General features: G+C 38.2%; 1 protein-coding gene across 13 annotated transcripts in view; it reads right to left on the reverse strand.

The window, feature by feature from the left end:
- The window catches only part of PCED1B (PC-esterase domain containing 1B), a 266,494-nt gene that overhangs the window by 82,121 nt on the left and 163,410 nt on the right, over positions 1 to 20,963 (reverse strand). For 6 of the 13 annotated variants that reach the window (XR_005218329.1, XR_005218330.1, XR_005218328.1 and 3 more), the window contains exon 2: positions 9,487 to 9,578. The gene's annotated coding sequence lies outside the window, so the exon portion shown is untranslated. Of the gene's footprint in view, positions 1 to 4,031; positions 6,865 to 7,355; positions 7,804 to 9,486; positions 9,579 to 20,963 lie in introns of those variants that run through there. The other 7 variants (XR_005218331.1, XR_005218332.1, XR_005218325.1 and 4 more) reach the window with 3 other exon arrangements.

The following is a 20,963-nucleotide window of genomic DNA, read 5'->3' on the forward strand; positions in this document are numbered from 1 at the left end:
GCATCATGGGATCGAGAACATCTTCTTGACCAAAAGGGGGAGACAAAATGAAATGAAATAGTTTCAGTGGTTGAGAGATTGCAAATGGAGTTGAGAGGTCACTCTGGTGGACATTCTTATGCACTATCTAGATAACACTTTTTAGGTTTTAATGCATTGGAATAGCTAGAAGTAAATGCCTAAAACTATCAAATTCCAACCCAGTGGCCCTGACTCTTGAAGATGATTGTATAACAATGTAGCTTACGAGGGGTGACAATGTGACTGTGAAAACCTCATGGATCATACTCCCTTTATCCAGTGTACAGATGGATGAGTAGAAAAATGGGGACAAAAACTAAATAAAAAAATAGGGTGGGGGGATGATTTGGGTGATCTTTTTACTTTTATTTTTCATTCTTATTCTGATTCTTTCTAGTGTAAGGAAAATGTTCAAAAATAGATTGGGTTGATGAATGCATAACTATATGATGGTACTATCAACAGTTGATTGTACACCATGGATGACTGTATGGTATGTGAATATATCTCAATAAAACTAAATTTAATTTAAGAAAAAAACAGGAAAAAACAAAAAAACAAACAAACAAAAGACCTTTAGCAAAGATTTCTTCCTGTAGTTAGTAGTTGGGCTAATTTTTTAAAATGTTGTTTAATTTGGAAACTCCTCTTGAAGTTAATGCAAAGGTGAGAGAAAGTACAACTGATCTGCTGTAATAAAATAAAATGATATGAAAGTTAAAAAAATGTATATTTGCATAGAAAATATGTAAATATGGAAAGTTGTATATGTCACGTGTGCACAGAGGTTCTATCAGAGTGATTTTAAAATTACCAAAATACAAATTTCTCTCTCTCTCTTTTCTTAAGTTAATTTTCTTATTTTTGCACTTTTCAAATTAAAATGTTGGATTCTGGTTCTGGGTGAGATGGAATAATTATACTCCATCCTATGTCTCTACTGGATGCAACTATAAACCTGACAGAATTCAGGGTGCAGCTAGTTACTCTGAAAAGTACATAGTGGCAAGATTAGGAAAGACCAGGATTCAAGATACCACCAAACAGATAATAAGTATCCTTTTTCCCTCTGGTATACCCATTTTTCTTGTGTTTTCTCCATTCCCTTGTTCCCAGCCCCCAGGCTATCCTGCAGCATCAACTACAAAAGACTAAAACACTAAAAGGGAAACTTCCTCTCCATTTGAAAAAGCTGAGGACAAACCCCTGTTTGTTTTTTCCCCCTCTCTTCCCTCTCACTGCTTGGCCCCAAATGTTGGTGCAGTGTCAAAGCAGGGTTTCTGACCTAAGATGAAAACGAAGTCAAGGGAACTGAAAAGTAACTGCAAATATGTTTGAAATGAATGGAATGCTAGAAAGCCTTACCAAAGAAAACAGAAGATATAAAGAAGAACCAAATGGAAATTTTAGAATTGAAAAATATAATAATTGAAAGAAAAAAAAGCCTCACTGAATGGAGATGACAGAGGAAAGAGACAATGAACTCAAAGATAGAAAAATAGAAATTATTCTACCTGAACAAGGGGAAAAAAAAAAAAAAAAAGAACAGAGTCTCAGGGACCTCATTGTCCTCATAGATAATACCAAAAGGAACACTTATGTCACCAGAGTTCCAGAAAGAAAGGAGAAAGAGTACAGTCAGGAAAAATATTTAAAGTAATAATGGCTGAAAACTTCCCAAATTTCACAAAAGACATAAACCTACAGATCTAAGAAGCTCAGTGAACCCCAGAATATATCCAAAAACCCTACAATAAATCCAAAGAAATCTGTGTTCAGATACATAATGAGCAAACTGCTGAAAACTAAAGACAATGAAAAAATTTTGGAAGCAGAAAGACAAAAATGATGCATTACGTAGAAAGAAATAGCAGTTTGAATGACTGGGGATTTCTCATCAGAAACTATGGATGCCAGACGGAAGTGGCACAACATTTTTTAAATGTTGAAAGAAAGGAACCTAGACTTCTATATATATAGAAAATACCCTCCAGGAATGAGGACAAAATAAAGACATTTTTAGAAGAAGGAAAACTAAGAGAATTTATTGCCAGCAGCCCTACTCTGGAATCCAGAAGGGAAATGGTACCTGAAAGAGGCTTGGAACATCAAGACTGAAGAAAAAACAACAGAAATGGTACATATCTGGATTAACATAATAGATTTGAGTTCCTTAAAAAATGTTTCATTGTTGAAAGCAAAAATTATAAAATTATCTGAGGAGGTTTTCAATTTATGTAGATGTAATAAGACAACTACAGCATAAAGGGGGGAATGAAAAAAGATCTATAAGTGATAAGAGTTCTACATTCCACATAAAGTTGCAAAATATTGATTCTAAATAGACTGTCAAAAATTAAATGTCTATGGTAAGCTCTAGAGTAACCACTTAAAAATTATACAAAGAAATGTACTAAAAAAAAAAACAGTATATAAATTAAAATGAAATACTATAAAAGGTTCAAATATTCCAAAACCCATAAGGAATACATATAAATGAAATATTATAATGGTAGACTTAAATCCAAATATATCAATAATTACATTGAATGCCCAAACCAAGGATTGGTAAATCTTTTCTGTAAAAGACCAGATAGTATTTTAGCCTTTGTGGTCCAGACAGTTGGAATTATCCACCTCTGCCATCATAGCACCAAAACAGCCATAGATAATACATAAATGAATTGGTGCAACTGTTTTCCAGTAAAACTTTATTTACCAAAAAAGGAAGTGAGTTGGATTTAGCCCATGGCTGTAGCTTGGTAATCTCTGGTATAAACACATCAATTAAAAGACAAAGATTGCCAGAATGGATGAAAAAACATGACCCCGCTGTATGCTATCTATAAGCAATTGAATTCAACTGTAATAGGTAGGTAGGCCAAAAGTAAAAGGATAGGAAAAAGATATACCATGGAAACACTGATAAAAAGAGGGTTAAAGGGCTATAGTAATACCAGACAAAGTAAACCTCAGAACAAAAAAGAGATTACCAAGGATAAATAGGGCATTCCATAATGACAAACAACAACAACAAAACAAAACAAAACAAATTCACCAAGAAAAGGTAGCAGTTTTAAATGTGTATGTACCTAACAACAGAGCTCCAAAATACATGAAGCAAAAACTGACAGAACTCAAAAAACAAACATATAAATATACAGTTATAGGTGGAGGCAGAGACTACAACATTTCTTTTTCAGTAATTGATGTAACTAGTAGGAGAAAATTAAGAAGGATAAGAGGAACTGAACAACACTATCAACCAAAATGTCATATTTAGTGACATATATAGAAATCTCCCCAAAAACAACTGTTAGCAATATTAGCAAATTGAATTCAATTATATAAAAAGAATAATATGGCATGACCAACTTTGGTTTATCCAGGAATACAAAACTGGTGCAATATTCAAAAATCAGTCAGTGTAATCCACCATATTAACACTCTTTTCAAGTGCATACGGAACATTATAGATAGACCATATTCTGGGTGATAAAACAAACTTTAACAAATTTTAAAGAATTGAAGTCATTAAAAGTATTTTCTCTGACTATAATGGTATTAAACCAGAAGTAAATAACAGAAAGATAACAGGAAAATCTCCAAACACCTGGATATTAAACAGCCCACTTCTAAATAAACCATGGATCAAAGAGGAAGTCTCAAGGAAAATTAGAACAGATTTTAAACCAAATAAAAATTAAAATAAAACATATCCAAAAAAGTGGAATACAGGTAAAGCAGTGCTTAAAGGGAACTTATAGCATTAAATGCTTTTACTAGAAAAAAAAGAAAAGTCTCAAATCAATAATCTAAGTTTCCATCTTAAGAAACTTTAAAAAAGAAGAGCAAAATAAACCCAAAGCAAGCAAAAGGAAGAAAATAATGAAGATAGAAGCATAAATCAATAAAATTGAAACAGAAAAGCAATAGAGAAAATCAATGAAACAAAGGGTCAGCTCTTTGGAAAGATCAATAAAGTTAGTAAGTATCTAGCAAGAATGACAAAGAAAAAAAGTGAGAAAACACAAATTACCATTTTCAGGAATGAAAGAAAAGATATCACTACAGGCTCCAAAGACATTGAAGGGTAATAAGGGACTATTAAAAACCCCTTATATACATAAATTCAACAATGCAAATGAAATGGACCAATTTCTTGAAGACCACAAATTAGCAAAACTCACTCAAGATGAAATACATAATTGCTCTATAATTATTAATGAAATTGAATTTATAGTTAAAATTTTCTGAAAAAGAAGTCTCTAGGCCTAGATAGCTTCACTGAAGAATTCTAACAAACATTTAAAGAAGGAACACCACCATTCTACAGTCTCCTCCAGCAAATACAAAAAGATGAAACACTTCTCATTTTAGGAGGCCAGCATTACACTGATACCAAAACCAGACAAAGATAGTACAACAAAAGAAACTACAGTTCAATATCCCTTATGAACATAGATGCCAAGAGCCTCAACCAAATAATAGCAAATATTAACAAATCAAATCTAGTAATATATAAAAAGAGTAATACATCATGACCAAGTGGGGTTTATCCTGAGTATGCAAAGCTGAATCAACATTCAAAAAAATCAATCCATGTAATCAACATGATCACACGATCATATCAATTTACACAGAAAAATTTACAATTTACACAGAAAAAGCATTTAACAAAATTCAACATCCATTCAGGATAAAAATTTTCTGCAAACTAGGAATAAAAGGTAACTTTCTTGTGGCAGGTTGAAATAAGAACAACCGTATGTTCTTAATTTTAATCCATGTCCCTGTGGTGTGAACCTGTTATAAACAGGATCTTTTGCGGTGTTATTTCTAGTGAAGGTGTGGCAAACTGAACCAGGGTGGGCCTTAATCCGGATTACCAGAAACCTTATGAAGAGAACTCAGAAGTCGCAGAAGCCAGAAAAGAGAGGATATCGCCATGAGAAGAAAGGGAGAAAAACAAACCAAAGGAACCCCAAGGCCTGCAGGCAGCCATCACCAAAATACTGCAGATTTTCAGGAGTAAGTCAGACTTGCCAATATCTTGATTTTGGACTTCTAGACTCAAAACCATAAGCCAATAAATTCCTGTCTTTGAGCCAAAGTCAGTTTGTGGTATTTGTGATAGCAGCATGGCAAACTAAGACACTTCTTCATACTGATTAAGGGCATCTACAGAAACCTACATCACACTAATGTCTTTCTCCTAAGATCAGGAACAAGGCAAGTATAATATTTAGGTGGTAAAACTCTAAAACAAAGCAAGGAATTTATTATTTAAGACAGGATTGTGGTTACCTCCAGGAACTGAGAAGGAGGACATAGTGTGGAACTCCTGAGACTTGGTTTTTACATCTGCAAAGACAGGGGCAGGCTAGAAATTTCCTTTCTGGCCCTGGGTGGGGTCTGTAGCACAAAGGTACAAATACAGCAGCCAGCAAACTCCTTAGTTTGTTCTTGACTTTTATTAAAACACTTTCTGCTTGAAAAACATGTCAAAAATTCATTCCAATTACCTAAAAGCTTTTAATATGAGTTCCTTAGAAGATTATTTATAGCAAAACCACTTAATACCATTAAAATACTTCCACGTTTATTTAAGAAAGACTTATTTTCAATTCTCAAGATGACTCAAAATGTCATTCCTAATTTTTTTGGTTTTGTCTGCTTAAAATAGTGCTTAAAATAAAAACTTGGATCAAGGTGCTAACAGGAATTTTGAAAAACAAACATGGATAGAAAAGGCCCACAACTAAGTCCTAATTTATAGCAGTTCTCTGGAGAAAACGTAAAGCTGTGTAGGCAGCCTTCAGTAAAAGTGCATATAATACCATCTCAATTCTTTTTTTCCAGATTTGGAAAAAAACGACTTCAAGCTTTAATTTTGATTATGGGCATTCACTCACTCTGAAATGTTTAAAGGTATTATTGGGGAAATAATTGGGGGTTTTCTAAAATATATAGTGTATAGCCTATCTGCTTTATTAGACATGCTAAAGTTTTTAATTTGTATCAAGTAAAATATAGAATTTCCTCCTTTTTGATGCCTTTCTATCTTTTCTATGCCTAGAAAGTAATTCCTTTTTCATCTCTCATTCATCTAATTAAGCTCATTCATTTACTTATTAAATATTGAGCATCAACTATGTGCAGACACCATTCAAGCTACTTATCAGAAAATAAAGACAAAATTTCCTGCACTCATGGAGCTTATTTCCAGAGGAAAGAGGCAAAAAACATAACTGATAAGTATATTACATGATATATTAGAAGGCAATATGGAGCTATGGGAAAAAATAGAGCAGTTGTGGAGAGCAATAGTGCCAGGACAAGGACTGGGAGCTGGGGACTCGTTGTCAATTACAAGCAAGGTGGCCAGTGTAGACTTCATTTGAAGATACCTTAAAGGGGCTGACAGAGAAAGCCACAGAGATATTTGGGAAGAGCATTCTAGGCAAAGGGAATGGCATGTGGGAAGGCTCTGAGGCCAGAGGCTCAATGTAGAGCCCACTGTGACTGGAGCAGAGTGAGTGAGGGGGAGATGGTCAGAATTGTGGTCAGAGAGATAAGAGGGGCCATGTGGGACATTTCACTCAGAGTGAAATGGCAACATTAGAGGGTTCATGATCTAACTGGGGTTTTAACGGATCCTTCTGGCTGCTCAGTTGAAAACAGACTGCAGAGAAGCAAGACTTGAAGCAGAGTGACCTGTTGGGAGGCTATTACCATAATCCAGGAGAGAGATGACAGAGGCTTGGACCACAATTTAGTGCTGGAAGTGGTGAGAGCAGTCAGATTCCAACTATTTTCTGAAGGTGGAACCAACAGGATTTCCTGATGGGAAAATAGAGTTATCATCAACTGAAATGAATAATAGGGGCAGGAGATGGATGGACAAGATTAGTTTGGTCTTTGACATGTTAAGTTGAGATGCCTCTTGGACATTTAAATGAAAATGTTGAGTAGGCAGTTGAAAATAGGAGAGTGAAGTTTAGGGAAAAGGGCTGGACTGGAGATATAAAGTAGGGAGTTCCAACCACACAGATGGTATTTAAAGCCATAAGATTAAAGGATGAGATCACCTTTCACTTCTTTAAAGCAAGAGGACATAAATAGGGATGAGAAGAGGACAAAGAACTGAGCCCTGGGGACCTCGATCTTAAGAACTTGGGAAGATGAGAATCAACCGGGTAGGAAGAGTGGCCAGTGAGATAAAACAGAAACCAAGAGAACGTTATCCTGGAAGTCACATGAAGAGAGTCTTTTTACACAGAGAGAGGTCAACTAAATCAACCCTACTGTGGTGTCAAGCAAGATGCAGACTGAGCATTTAGAATACAATTTATTAATATAATGGTCACTGGTGAACCTGAGAGAGAGCATTTTGTTGGAGTGCTGGGACAAAATCATTGGATTTGGGGGAGAACATGAGGAAAGCAATTGGAAACAGTGACTATAGACAAATTAAGCAGCAAAACAATGTCATTTCACTTAAAAAAATATCAAAAATAGAGCATTATCTGGAGAAACAAGTGGGGTCAGGAGATTTATTTTAAAATGGGAAAAATAAGAACATATTTATATAAAATAGGGAGTGATCCAGTAGAGAGGTGAAAATTGATCTTCATTGGAGACTCAGGGAAGAATGGATGGAGTGATGTCCTTGACACTTAGGGCTGTGCTGATGGATGGGAGCCACAGTTCCACGTGTTACTACTGAGCACTTGAAAGGTGGCTGGTCCAAGTTGAGATGTGCACACCAGATTTCAAAGGCTTCGTATGAGAAAAAGAATGCAAAATATATTAATAATTTTTATGTTGATTACTATTGAAATGATAATGTTTTGGATCTATTGTGCTAAATAGAAGATATTATTAAAATTATTTTCACCTGTTTCTTTTAAGTTTTTAAAATGTGGCTACTAGAAAATTTAAAGTTCCTCATGTGGCTCACATTATATGTATTCATTGGACAGAGCTGCTCTAGGGCCCAAATAGAACCTGAGATGGGAGCAAGGACAATTTGTCTAAAATAATGAGAGGAAAAGCACAGTATCAGAGTAGAAGTGCTGGTTGGTGTGTGGAAGAGGTTGTGGGTGTCTGTGAAAATTGCTTCAAGTTTTTCAGTGAACCAGGAGCAAGCTTATACATAAGCGGAGTTTGATTAATAGCAAACTCTTTAGTTTGTCTAGAATTTGTTTTGGTGTAGTTTAAGGTAAGGCTCAAAATAGACTTTTCTTCCAAATAACAAACCATTTGTCCCAGCACCATTTATTGAGTTAGGTATCCTTTCCCATTGACGTATGATGCCTCTTTTTCCAAAAAGTAAATTCTACGATCTGTTTCTGAGTTGCTTGTCCCCTCCATCTGATGAGCCTTTTCACCTGCCCCATGCTGATTTAATTATTGTACATAATATTGCCTATATGTTAGAACCTTCCTACCCTCCCTTTCTCTTTCACAAATGTCCTTCAGTATACTTGCTTATTAAGAGTCCAGATGAAAATTTAAAATATCTTTCCTGTTCCCAAAAACTTTAAGGTAGGGATTTTGCATGGAACTACTCTAAGCATATAAATTAATTTGGGGGGGAAAGTGATATATCTACAATATTGTTTTACCATTCAGAATATCTTCACCATCTTCAGAGATCTTCAATATCTTTCTATTTATTCAATCATTTTTCTCTTACCATAATGTTGTAGCTTTCCTCATAAAAGTATCACACATTTCTTCTTCTTTCTTGGTATTTTGATTTGAGACTTCTTGCCATTCTGAATGTAATCCCTTTTTTCTCCCATTATAGTTTCTAATTGGTAATTTCTGGTGTATTGGAAAAATGCTCTCTACAATTTGTCATGGAACTACTATGTGACAGGCAATGTGCGGGTGCTAATCTTCACCATATACCTGAGGAAACAGTTAATTTATTAACTTAATAGTTTTTTAGTTTTCTCTGTATGCAATTTTAGTCTGTTTAAAAAAAAAAAAAAAAGACAACCACATCTCTGTCTTTTCAATAATTGCACCTCATTTCTTTTCTGTTGCTTTCTTGCAGGGCAAACTGAACATCATTTAAACCTCCTGTAATGACCCTGCCACATCACTGGGGAGACTACCGAGTGCCCTTGGCTGCAATGCTTATAAATTCTCTTGGGTTGTTTTGCCCCTAATTCAAGCGGCTGCCTCTGCTGCTATTGCCCTAGATATTGCTTCTGTTTGCTGGCCTCTAGTCATACCTCACCTATTCTGGAGCTTCTAACCTGATAAATAATAAGCTGTTAAATGAGTAGAATTAATTTTACACTAATTTCCAGTCTAAAACTTCCAGAAGGGTTCATGACCACAATTTTGTGTTCAGACTTTCCTGCTCACTCTGAGCAGCTGAAGTTGTCAAAAGCCTGCCCTCTGGACAAGGGGATGCTCCTGTATGACCAAGTTTTATTAAAAACTCACCAGTGTGGGAGTCAGGAGACATGGATTCCCAGTTCTACTGTTAATTTGCAGTATTTGGCACTTCCACGCTCTGGGTATCATCTATGAAATGACTGCAAGTAGGAGGACAATATTAATATCTTCTGTTCCTAATAATACCACATCACAGTTTTCTAATTTCATTTGTTCCATCAAATAACCCTTTGAAGTGACCACACCAGGGCCTGGCAGTCTGTTCTGACTACTTCGTATTCACCATGTTGGTGGAGGAATTCCCCACCCTAAATACGGATGGCCAGACACCTGACGCCCAAAACTGGACAGACGAGACTGATGGCAGTTTAATAGTCACTCAGCCAGGGGAGGAGGACCCGGCCTGCCTTGTGGGGACTGCCTTGCACTTGGGGGCAGAGTGAACCAGCAGGTGCTTGTGGGCTTTGTAGTCATCAGAGCCCTGCTTCACTCAGGAGCATGGGGTTGGTTGGTTTGACCAATTTCAAGAAGCAGCAGGGAAGTGAAACTGATGGGGTTGAGGACTAGGTGGGGTGTATCTAGTCTGGCTGACAGGGGAACTAGCCGGGTGGGGAGCCTTTCTTGCTGAGTGGGGGCCTTTCCTGGTGAGAGCAGAGGAGCTGTTGGGGAGGCCCTATGAGGCTCAAAGATGTCAAGGCAGCACATGAAATTTTGGAATTTACAGACAAGGAAAATTGAAGCCCAGGAGACTACTTGTCCAGATTCACAGGGGTTTCTAGAGGTGAAGCAAAAGCTAGAACTTTGGTCCCGTGCTCCCCAGTCACTGTGTTCTCTCTATGCATGCACAGGTGCTTTAAACCCATCCAAGCAACTCCCCGTAAATATTTCTAGTTGATTGGTAAACCTACCATTGGTAGATTTTGTCAGGCTGGCAGTGTGCTATAGAGAACCTTCTCCCTTCTAGCCTCCCACCACCAACTCTCCAAAATGAGGTACCTTCCGGCTGCAGGATTCCCCTCCCCTAAGGGCAGACTAGTAGTCCCTTGTTCCCAGGGCCTGGGGTCTGGTTTTCCTGGGAGGGTGCACCTGATGTCTCTTTACTTCCTGTGTAGTCAGGAAGAGAGCTCAAGGGCTCCAGCTCAGAGGATCAGACTTTTTGAAAAAAGAACTCACTTTGTGCCTGAAAGGCCCTGCTCCTCCGCTCTCTGAGGGAAAATGAACTCACCTGGTAGCTGGGAAACAGCCCTTAACCAATCAGTAACACAAACAGAATACTCCAGGAGGCCTCGATTCTCTAATCAGCAACCTGAATCACACTGAGGAAATTGTCCTTAATGTATCATCCAAATTTTATGTAGATGCAAAGGTTTCATTTAAATGTAAAACAAAGATAACAGAGTGTATGCTAGTGAAATGTGCCTGTCTTCCAATCATGCTGCTCTTTCCATAGCACTCAAAATTGAAACCCTGCTGTGAAGTTACCCAGCCTCATCTTCCCAGCTAGCAGAACTCCCATTGAGAAAGTCAACTATTTTTTAAATATTTCTTCAGTGCATTTCAGACACCTCGTCAGTCAGTCAATGACCAAGAACCCACTTGATGGCAGGCACTGGCCCAACACCATGGAGGATACACAGGTGAATTAGCAATGGCTCCTGCCCTCAAGGAGCCGATCGTCTAGAAGGGCAACGGAAATGTACACGAGAACAACTCAAGGGTGGTGATTAAAGATGGCACCACACAGAGACTTTACAGGTAACAGAAATGAGAAGTTCCTCCTTTAGAGCCTGAGACACAGGTCCCAGGTCCTGTCATTCCCAAGGCTGAGAAGCCTTTGTGTGTGTGTGACACAGTCCTAGCACATTTATTTTTCTTTGAAATCAGGCCTTTTTTATGGGAGTATGGAGCGGGGAGGGAGAATTCCAACTGTAAAGTCCACTATGGACCAAATCTACTCATTGGGAATGCATTTCCAGCAGGGTGTGGGTTTTCTACGCCACCCCTTTCCTCTGGGCCTCTCAGCTCCCTTGTCTCTTATCTCTGGATGTTGGATGGTTACATGCAGAAATGCAACAGGACTAGGGTTTGAATTAAATCTGGGAGCTTTCTCAGCGGAGGTGCCTCACAGCTGTGAGCTTTGAGGGGTTGTGAGATACAGAGGAGTTCATATTCCTGGAAAAACAAGACTGAGCCCTGAGGAGTTAGCAAAAACACTCCCTTCTCTGCTGCTTAATGGCTGATAAAATTAAGTTCAAGGATAGAGAGTGAATAATTTTATTAACTTCCTAATTTGCATTTGCATATTAAATGACTTTTCTACACTTATAAATGGTTTTATTTTTATAGTATTATAACGTGTGGTTAAGGGTGAGAACTGCTGCATTAAAAACAAGAAACAGTAGCTCTGCCTTAATCAATATGCAAATCATGGGCAGTCACATAGCTGCTACCTCAGTATTCTCATCTGTGAAAAGCTATCAATAGCCCAGGCCACCCACCCTACTCCACATTAATTGTGCACACTGATAGATCAGTTTTCCTACACCATAATTTCCATTTGGTTCATTCATTGCTTTTGAATGGTCAACACTACAATTCTGATGGCTTTAGTCTAGCTTTCAAGACAGACCTCTTCTACATACTCAACCACATAAAATGACCTGGACTCTGTAATCCAATCTCATTTCTCTCTACCTCTCAAAAGAACACACATTCTCTCCCGTGTCAGTACGCTCCTACCAAATCCCACCAGGAACACACCTGTACCTATTGAGTTTATTATTCACAGCAAGGGACAACTCACATGGCAAGAGATCATGCAGCATCTCATTAAAAGAGTGTTGGAAGACACTATAGGATTTACACTTGTGTGTGATGATTTGGGGGAGGCTTCAGGATGCTAGGTAATACTTTGACTGAGTATGTTAATAAATCCTATCTATAGCCAGGCTAAAGCTATCATTGGTGAAGAAGTAGCAGTCACTCATATTAGTTGGGAGAAGGGATGTTTGGTAGTTGTGGCTTGGACAAAGTTTGTGTTTTGTCTGCATTCAGACATGTCTATGGAGTGGTCTTGCTTTTTTCTTCATCTATGGTGATCACAGAGTGGCTGTTCTAGTTTGCTAATGCTGCTGGAATGCAAAACACCATAGATGGACTGGCTTTTGTAAAAGGGGGTCTATTCGGTTACACAGCTACAGTCTGAAGGCCATAAAGTGTTCAAGGTAACACATCAACAATCAGGTACCTTAACTGGAGGATGGCCAATGGTGTCCGGAAAACCTCTGTTAGCTGGGAAGGCACATGGCTGGCGTCTGCTCCAAAGTTCTGGTTTCAAAATGGCTTTCTCCCAGGATGTTCCTCTCTAGGCTGCAGTTCCTCAGAAATGTCACTCTTAGTTACTCTTGGGGTGTTTGTCCTCTCTTAGCTTCTCCAGAGCAAGAGTCTACTTTCAACGGCTGTCTTCAAACTGTCTCTGTAAGCTGCAGCTTCTCTCTCACCTTCTGTGCATTCTTCAAAGTGTCCCTCTTGGCTGTAGCAAGTTCACTCCTGTCTGAGCTTATAAAGGGCTCTAGTGAACTAATCAAGGCCCATGATGAATGGGTGGGGCCACACCTCCATGGAATTATCCAATCAGAGTTATCACCCACAGTTGGGTGGGGCACATTTCCATGGGAACAACCTAATCCAAACGTTCCAACTTAATCCCCACTAATATGTCTGCCCCCACAAGACTGAATCAAAGAACATGGCTTTTTCTGGGGGACATAATATATACAAACCAGTACAGTGGCCTTATATGAGATTGATGTTCTGTGAAATTGTTTACCTTCAACAGAAAATCGAAACCTACCTGTCCATACTAGGCTAATTCAGGGCAACACCAAGGTCTAGTTGATAGCTCCACACCAGCTCCTGAATGTCAGGAGCTGAGTTTTTTCCTTAGGAGTGGAGGTTTTCCTTGCTGTCTTCTGTTGGCTTCATGCCAGTCCTCAGAGCTGGAACTAGGGTGAAGCAAGCAAGGCAAGTAGGACAAGAAATTTAAGGAAGCACTTACTCTCAGGTGCCAACACTGCACCTGCGTAACCCTAAGAGTGAGTGCCTCCTTAAGTTTTGTACCCTGTTTCCTTCACTTGACTTACCCCTAACACAAAATCCTTTCGTGTTGTCTCTTCTTCTTTCTCATACCCTAAATTCTACTGCCCCCAAGACCAGATACAGCCTTTTGCTCTCTATTAGTGCTTTCATGTTCAACAGCACAGAGTTTAGCCCCTAATTATTTGCTAATTGCTTCATGTGGATTTGTTTGGTTTCTTCAGTTTCACTATAGATCTTAGCCTGGTTGGTTCTTTTTCGCCATTTATGGCTCATCTTAAATGTGCCCCTAAGAAAGGACTTCCCAGCCAAGCCTAACTAAAAGACACCCATCTCCGGGCATTCTGTCCCTTTGCCTTGTTTTATTTTCTTTATCCATTAATCATTATGTGAAACTGTTCTATTTATTAGTTTACATGTTTATTTTCTGTCTCCACCAGCCATCCCAATGTTAGTTGTATAAAGGAAAGTGTTTTATCTTGTTCATCTCTATATCCCCAGGGCCTCGTCATGTTTAGTTTTTGAATAATCAGACAATATATGTTTCTTGCAAGCACATGTATGAAATATATGTCTTCTGTGTGTGTATTGGGGGTGGCAGTGATGGGGAGATGTTGGAATAGAACAGCAGAATCCTTACCTTCATATAGTTTACAATCAAAATTTAATCAGAGCTCGGATGATTTGAGATTAGGCAAATAGATTTTAGCAGATTAAATACTGCCAGTTGGATGTCCTGATTGCAAATCATTAAAGAGGTCTAATGAGCCTAATTAACATAATTTGAGTTGGTATATACAGTTAGTAATTAAACTGCACTTTAGAAAATTCCAAGTTGCAAAATTCTCTTTAGACTTTCATTTTCTGAGTATTACAAATGCATGAAGTTTTAAGTTGTACGCTGCTGAAGATTCTCTGTAGTGACATTCCTGATAGATCTTCAGGCCTGAATCTGTGCCTGGAGAGTTTTAGGTGATGAGGCTGGAATGGAAATAATTTTGGGAGGAGGGAAGGCTGTCAAGTTTTCATCTGTTTGTTTATGTTTTCCTTTTCCTATTATCATTTTATGTGACTTTTTATAGTTGTTTGTTGTGAGGAAACTTCCATTTTCATCAGCATGCATACTGATTCAATTCAGCTAATATTTAAGCAAATGTTTACCGAGTTCACAGCACCAAACCTGTAGGAGCCAAGCCACTGATTGTCTCTTTTCCTGCAATAAGGGGCATATGAGCCTAGTGCCTCTTTGTACCTTGTTCAAATGATTCCTTTGGCCTTTGACTTACCTGGGATCTCTGCTGACATTGTTTAGCCTCTATTGGCATTCAAGATCTGTGAGTGGACATTGGTTGGAGGTGTTTCTGAGATCTGAAAAACCTCAGCTATCTACCTTGGTTTAAATGGTTCTAGATTACAAAGTAGTGGATATAACTGTTATTTTACACAAAATAATAAATTGTAACTATATATGCATAGAAACAGGTCTGAAAGGCTACCCAGAATGCCCTCTGGGGAAGGAAATAGGATTTGGGAAACAGGGTTGAGGCAGATTTTTACTTTACCTGTACCATATGATTTTTCATAATGAGAATATATTTGTATGTTATTTATATACTTAAAATACTTTTTTAAAATAAGTTTAATTTAAAAAGAAAATACATAATAAATGTCATATCCTCAGATTCTACATCAAAGCATAAAGTAAGAGAAAATCTCAATTCTTGTTGTGTTTGTACACATCTTCATGAAACTCACAACCAGTGGAGAGAAAAGAAGTGCTTTTGGAGGTTACTAAAACCTTCTTCCTTTGGAAGAAGCTCTTTTCCCAGCAGGCATCTTATTGATGATTTATGGTCTGCAGCTCATTCCCAAACACTCACCAATGAGTCTTTGCCTCTCGTCCGAGTGCTGCCTTCCCACCCTCTATCTAGCTGTCATCTTGCTCTCAGTGCCACTGGATCCCCTCTTTCTGATGCTGACTTGATACTGATGGGGAGATAAATTTTCATTTTTGTACCCAACATGTCAGCCACCCCCTCTGCCAAGTCCTTCGCTACTCATAAAAGAACGAAGTGCATGCACAGCCCTCCTGGGGTGACTAGCCCAGGCTGGACACCCAACTCAAGGGCAGCCAAAACCTACAGGCTGATTGGCAGCCTATGAAATATTCTGATATAAATGCCCTTTCCAAACAAGAATAAGCTGGCTTCAGCAGTCTAATTCTAGGAAATTAAAATTTAGAAACACCAAGAGAATGGGGAAGTTAGTGATGAGCATTGTTGCTGAGAATATACAACAGCAAGCATCCTTGAAGTAGAGCAGGGATAAGGAATAGCTGAGCCAGCTGAAGTTGAAAGGAAGCAGACAGACGCTATAAGAAAAAATTGTGAGTAAAAGGTGGGAAAACCAGTTGGTAGTGAGAAGAAAATCAGACTCCCAGAGAAGCAGACCTGCAGAGTTTTAACTGTATCGTGTTAAGGTGGGTTTCCTTCCAGAAGAGCTCCCAGAATTGTCTTGGCATCTGTGATGGTTTGGAACTGTATGTAACCAAGAAAAACATGTTGTAAATGTAATCCATTCTTGTAGCTGTAAACCCAGTGGAAGTAGGACCTTTTGATGAGGTTACTTCCATTAGGATGTGTCCCATCTCATTCAGGATGGGTCTTAGTCCTATTACAGGAGTCTTCTATAAATGGAATGAATACAGAAAGAGGGGAAGAAAGCCAGGGAAGCAAGAAGCTGAAATCAATGAAACCCAGAAGAGAAGGCAGAGGCCAGCAGATGCTACCACGTGCTTGCCATGTGGCAGAAGTGGAAGGATCACTGACAGCCAATGCCTTGATTTGGACATTTTCATGGCTTTAAAACTATAAGCTTGTAAGCTAATAAATTCCCATTGTTTAAGTCAAGACAATTTCATGGCATCTGCTTTGGGCAGGCTAGGAAACTAAAACAGATGGGTCATGGATTCTATGACAAACTTTATATGTTTCTATTACCCAAGCATGTCTCTCCTGCTCCCTTCTTTCACCTTCCATCCCACCCATCTGATGATTACAATTCTAAAGCAAACCCACAAGATATGTATTCAAGTTTTACATGAGACTTTGGGCAAGTTACTTAATGACTTCTGAGATTCGTTCTTTCTATCTTTAAATTCCTATGGCTCAGGATTGCTGTGAGATTCAATAATAGTTTATATAAACAGCTGGCATGGTGCCTGACACAGAGTTAGCACTTAATACAAGTTCATACCCTTTCTTTTTCTCTCTGGATGCTTCCTGTCTTGCACAATAAAGCCCAACCCAACCCACCCCCTCCAGTGGCAGCTATGGTTAACAATGTCTGCTTCCTGTCTCACTGGGTTCTGCTGTTTAAGGGTTTTGTGTTCCCACACTTAATAAAGGAAAGTCAATCTGGTCAAAGCTATAAACATGGAATTTGAGTAAGATTCTGGGCCCATTTCATTTGTTACCTGCTGAATTAGAAGAAAATGGTAAGAAGCCCCATAGTAAAATCAATTGTGCAGGGGGGAAATTACTTGCTTTATATCTAACCCAGTCAGCCTGCAATCAGCAAATATTTATTGAGTCTCTATTATGAGCAAAGGTACTGTAAAGATAGGAGGACCATAACATTGCAAAGATGAAATTAAGGTTCACTATGATTGAATCACAGTAAGTTTATTTATATTTCAATTTATTTAGAATTTGTGAATGCATGCTAGATAGTTGAATAATGTAATAAATACTGTAAGGGTAGTACCTAGCTCTCTTAACTAGATCTTAACTATGACCAACTAGGACCTAATAAAAAAATGTTTTCTGCAGGGTGCCATAGTGTCTTGCTCCTAGATAGTGCTCATTTAATATTTATTATACGAGTGACTCATTAACTACTGTAAATGTTGGAGGAAGTAGCAAACTTCTGTAAATCTTTGAGCTCAACTGGTGTAGTGTTATGTAGAAAAATATATGGAGGTATTATAATTATGACAGTGCTGAATTACCCTAAAATCATAAATTTAAGAAGCACCCAAATATACATTTGTCCTAATAAACTAATTCTGCCTTTTTTCCCTGCAAGCCCACAGACGATAATTTTTGAAAGAGGATCTGTATAAATCTTTCTGGAGCTGTTCATTATAAATTTTCTATATTTTAAGAATCTCAGAGAGGTGATTTTCTGTGCCCTGATGATCTCCTTCTCTCCAAAAAAAAACATACCAAAACAAACAAAAAGAATAGAAAACTGAGCATCCTCTATTAATTTAATAAGGCAATATGGAAGACTGACATTCTACAAGCACTGTCAATCCATTTTTAGGCAAAAAAGACTAGTGCAAATATAATTATTTTATCAACTTAAAGACCTGCCTTAGAAAAATATAAACCACAGCATCAATAATTCTTTAAGGACAATGAACCGAGAAAAATCTTCTATGAAAAATTGAGAAAATTTGATGGATAATTTGCTCTTCTTACCACACACAAATTTTTCCCCAATATATACAGGTTAGGAAAATGAGAAATCTCAGCTTGAATAAAACATGATATACCTCCTTTGGGAAGATCACTTTGACTCCGAGGTTAAGTAATGGAAAGTAAAAGTTAGAGATCTAAAACCTAAAATAATGTTTGTATTATTTTATCACAGTATGATAAGCCCAAGTCAACAGTCATCCCCAAAACCCTAAAGAATACCCAGTCCCTATCTAAGACTCTATAAAAGTTTCATTCTTCAGAAACTTAAATCCTCCAGAGAGCTCCTATGCCAGCTAAGTCCCAAAACTCAGAGGCAACAGCCTCTTCAGGAACATCAAGTAGATGTGTCCCCTTTGCTCATAAAGTTGACACCCCTTTTCAACATGAACAGGTTAAGGTGGTCACTGCCTAGACATCCCTGAGGATCGCGAAAGTAATTAAACTAGAGGAAGGGGTAGCAACAGACAAGACAGAATTTAACAAAGAATTATGAATACTGAATCTCTATATAATTTTCTTTTTCTTGGGTGCTAGGATATTGGAATAGCTAGAAGGAAAGAACTAAAATGGTGGAACTGTAACCCATAACATTCTTTGAAATTTGCTATATAGCTACTTGTTAAATTGTAATTTGAAAATTATCACTTTTGTATATATATTTCACAATAAGGAAATAACTGAAACTGTGGAACTGTAACCCACATTTCATTCTTTGAAATTTGTTCTCTAACTACTTGTTAAATTGTATTTGGAAAGTTATTCCTGCTATGTAAATATGTTATATTCCACAATTTAAAAAAAAAAAAAAAATGAAGCGACAGACTTTCTACATTGAAATCCTTTGTATGAGAAGTTCCACAGCAAGGAGCAATCCAAAATAGCTTGCTTATGAGGCAGGCTTATAATAGGGCACTCTGAGCAGGCCAGGGGCGGCAGTCAGTCCGAATGAAGGGTGGGTCAGCATCAGGCTATAGCCGAGATAGCCAGATGCAAGGAAAAAGGAGAGGTTAAGAATAGAGAGTTCCACCCCTACCTTAGTCTAAAGCATAGCAACAGGCCAACAGACAAAGCCTGAACATAGCTCAATCAAGCACGTCTCCTCTCTTGGGCACGCCCATGCTGACCTCTTAAGTGTGGACTCCTTCTTAAGGCCTTTACTGTTTTCCTTCTGCATGTACCGGCCTTTCAAATAAATTCCACTGCTTGCTACTATTTGTTCTCTTGTCCTTGAATTCCTTCTTGAGACAAGAAAATCGAGCCTGGAGCAGAGCTCATCTCTGGTGCCAGCCGGAGCTCCGCCAACACCTATTGTTGGCAAAATGGCTCAAAATGCCATTGCTCAAGGGGGATAAGTACTTCATCAAGAAAAAGGTCAAGTTAAACAAGGAGAATAAGACCTGGCATATAATTATCATCTCCCAACTTGACACTTAGTTGTTAGATAACTACCATAAGATAAGATAATGGACAGAAAGGAACAGATAATGGATAGAAAGGAACATCTTAAAGGAGAAAACCAAAAATACAAAAATTGTTCAAGAAAGTGAATGACTAGAATAATGTCTTTAGGAGCCATCACATGGATCAGTCTTCATTATAATATTGCATTATAATGAAATGCTTTTATTTCTCATGATTAAATGACTTGTGATAGGGAACAAGACTCTGTTTTCTCCAACTTCACCTCACATACATTTTCCCTCTATCAACATCATCATCATCATGAAATGCTTAAGAAATTACCATGTGCTTTGTAAGAGGAGGGGCCAGAATATCTATCTGCTCCTGGTACTTTGGCTCCAATTCCGCTCCCTTTGGCAATCTATCCCATACTATCTTAGGGTGGGCATGCTTCCTGTGACTCTCTTGCCCACAGTAATTCCGGAGCGCAGAAACTGTCTTACAGGCTCCTCTAACTTGTCTCAAGTTCTCTAAGATAGCCCTGAGCAAGTCGTAAGCTTTCAGCAGATACTGACTGAATGAAGTAAAATCGATCTAATGGAAGTTTTCCCTCTCAAGTCCTCACTCTTCCTTTGCTGTGTCTCAGGCAGAGGTGATGCTGTCTTTTCCATTGAGAATCCATACAATGACTCTTACAGACTTTTTTCAGACATCCTGAGTTTTTCTGTGAAGTCCTTTGTTTTCTTAGAATTCTTTTTTTTTTAAATGTTCCTTCGAGTTAAATAACTGTGCAGTGTGTGCCTCCATGGTGCCCACCTCTGTTTGCCTGGAGCTATAACAGAGTCTCTATATGGAAAGAATCATTGTGCATGGACAGATAACATTGCCTGGCCCAATGAAGTCCTCTGGGAAAAGGCAGTCTTTATTTTTATTCAATCAGATTAATCTAATTAATTATAACTCTTAAAAAGAAAAACAACAGCACATCGAGGAGATAAGCAGAATGAAATAAGTAACGTTTTATGGAGTCTTAGAGTTGCAAAGCATATTCACAATACTCCTGATTATTATCTCCAGAAAACTGAAGCTCAGAAAGCAGAACCCTCAGCCACCAAATTGGTGGATTTTCCTACTTAAACATCAGACTATTTTGAATGTGTCCTTTCCTCCCCAGAGAGTTCTCAATGAACCTTCTGTTTAGGTGTGATTACTAATTAACTAATTAGTTCAATGATTTGCTAATCCATTCATTCAATATTCGGTCCCAAACCCATCCCTTCATTCCTAAAGGATTAAGATAGATTGTCATCATTCAAGCTGAAAAACAAAAGGGACAATCTGTTCCTCAACATTTCCTTCACAAAACCCTTTGTCCCCCAGCTGGGCTTCTGCTTCTTATCTAAACCAAGAAGTAAAGCCTGTTTGGCGATAGCCCCTGCTCTTCTCTTCTAGGCAGCTTTGAAGCCTCTGGCTAGGGCCGAGCAGTGCCTGAAGACGACCTTCCACCCTCTTCTAGTGCTTCAGCTGAAGACAAATGCTTTATAA

This window comes from Choloepus didactylus, chromosome 8 (assembly GCF_015220235.1).
Source record: "Choloepus didactylus isolate mChoDid1 chromosome 8, mChoDid1.pri, whole genome shotgun sequence".
Classification (NCBI taxonomy): domain Eukaryota; kingdom Metazoa; phylum Chordata; class Mammalia; order Pilosa; family Megalonychidae; genus Choloepus; species Choloepus didactylus.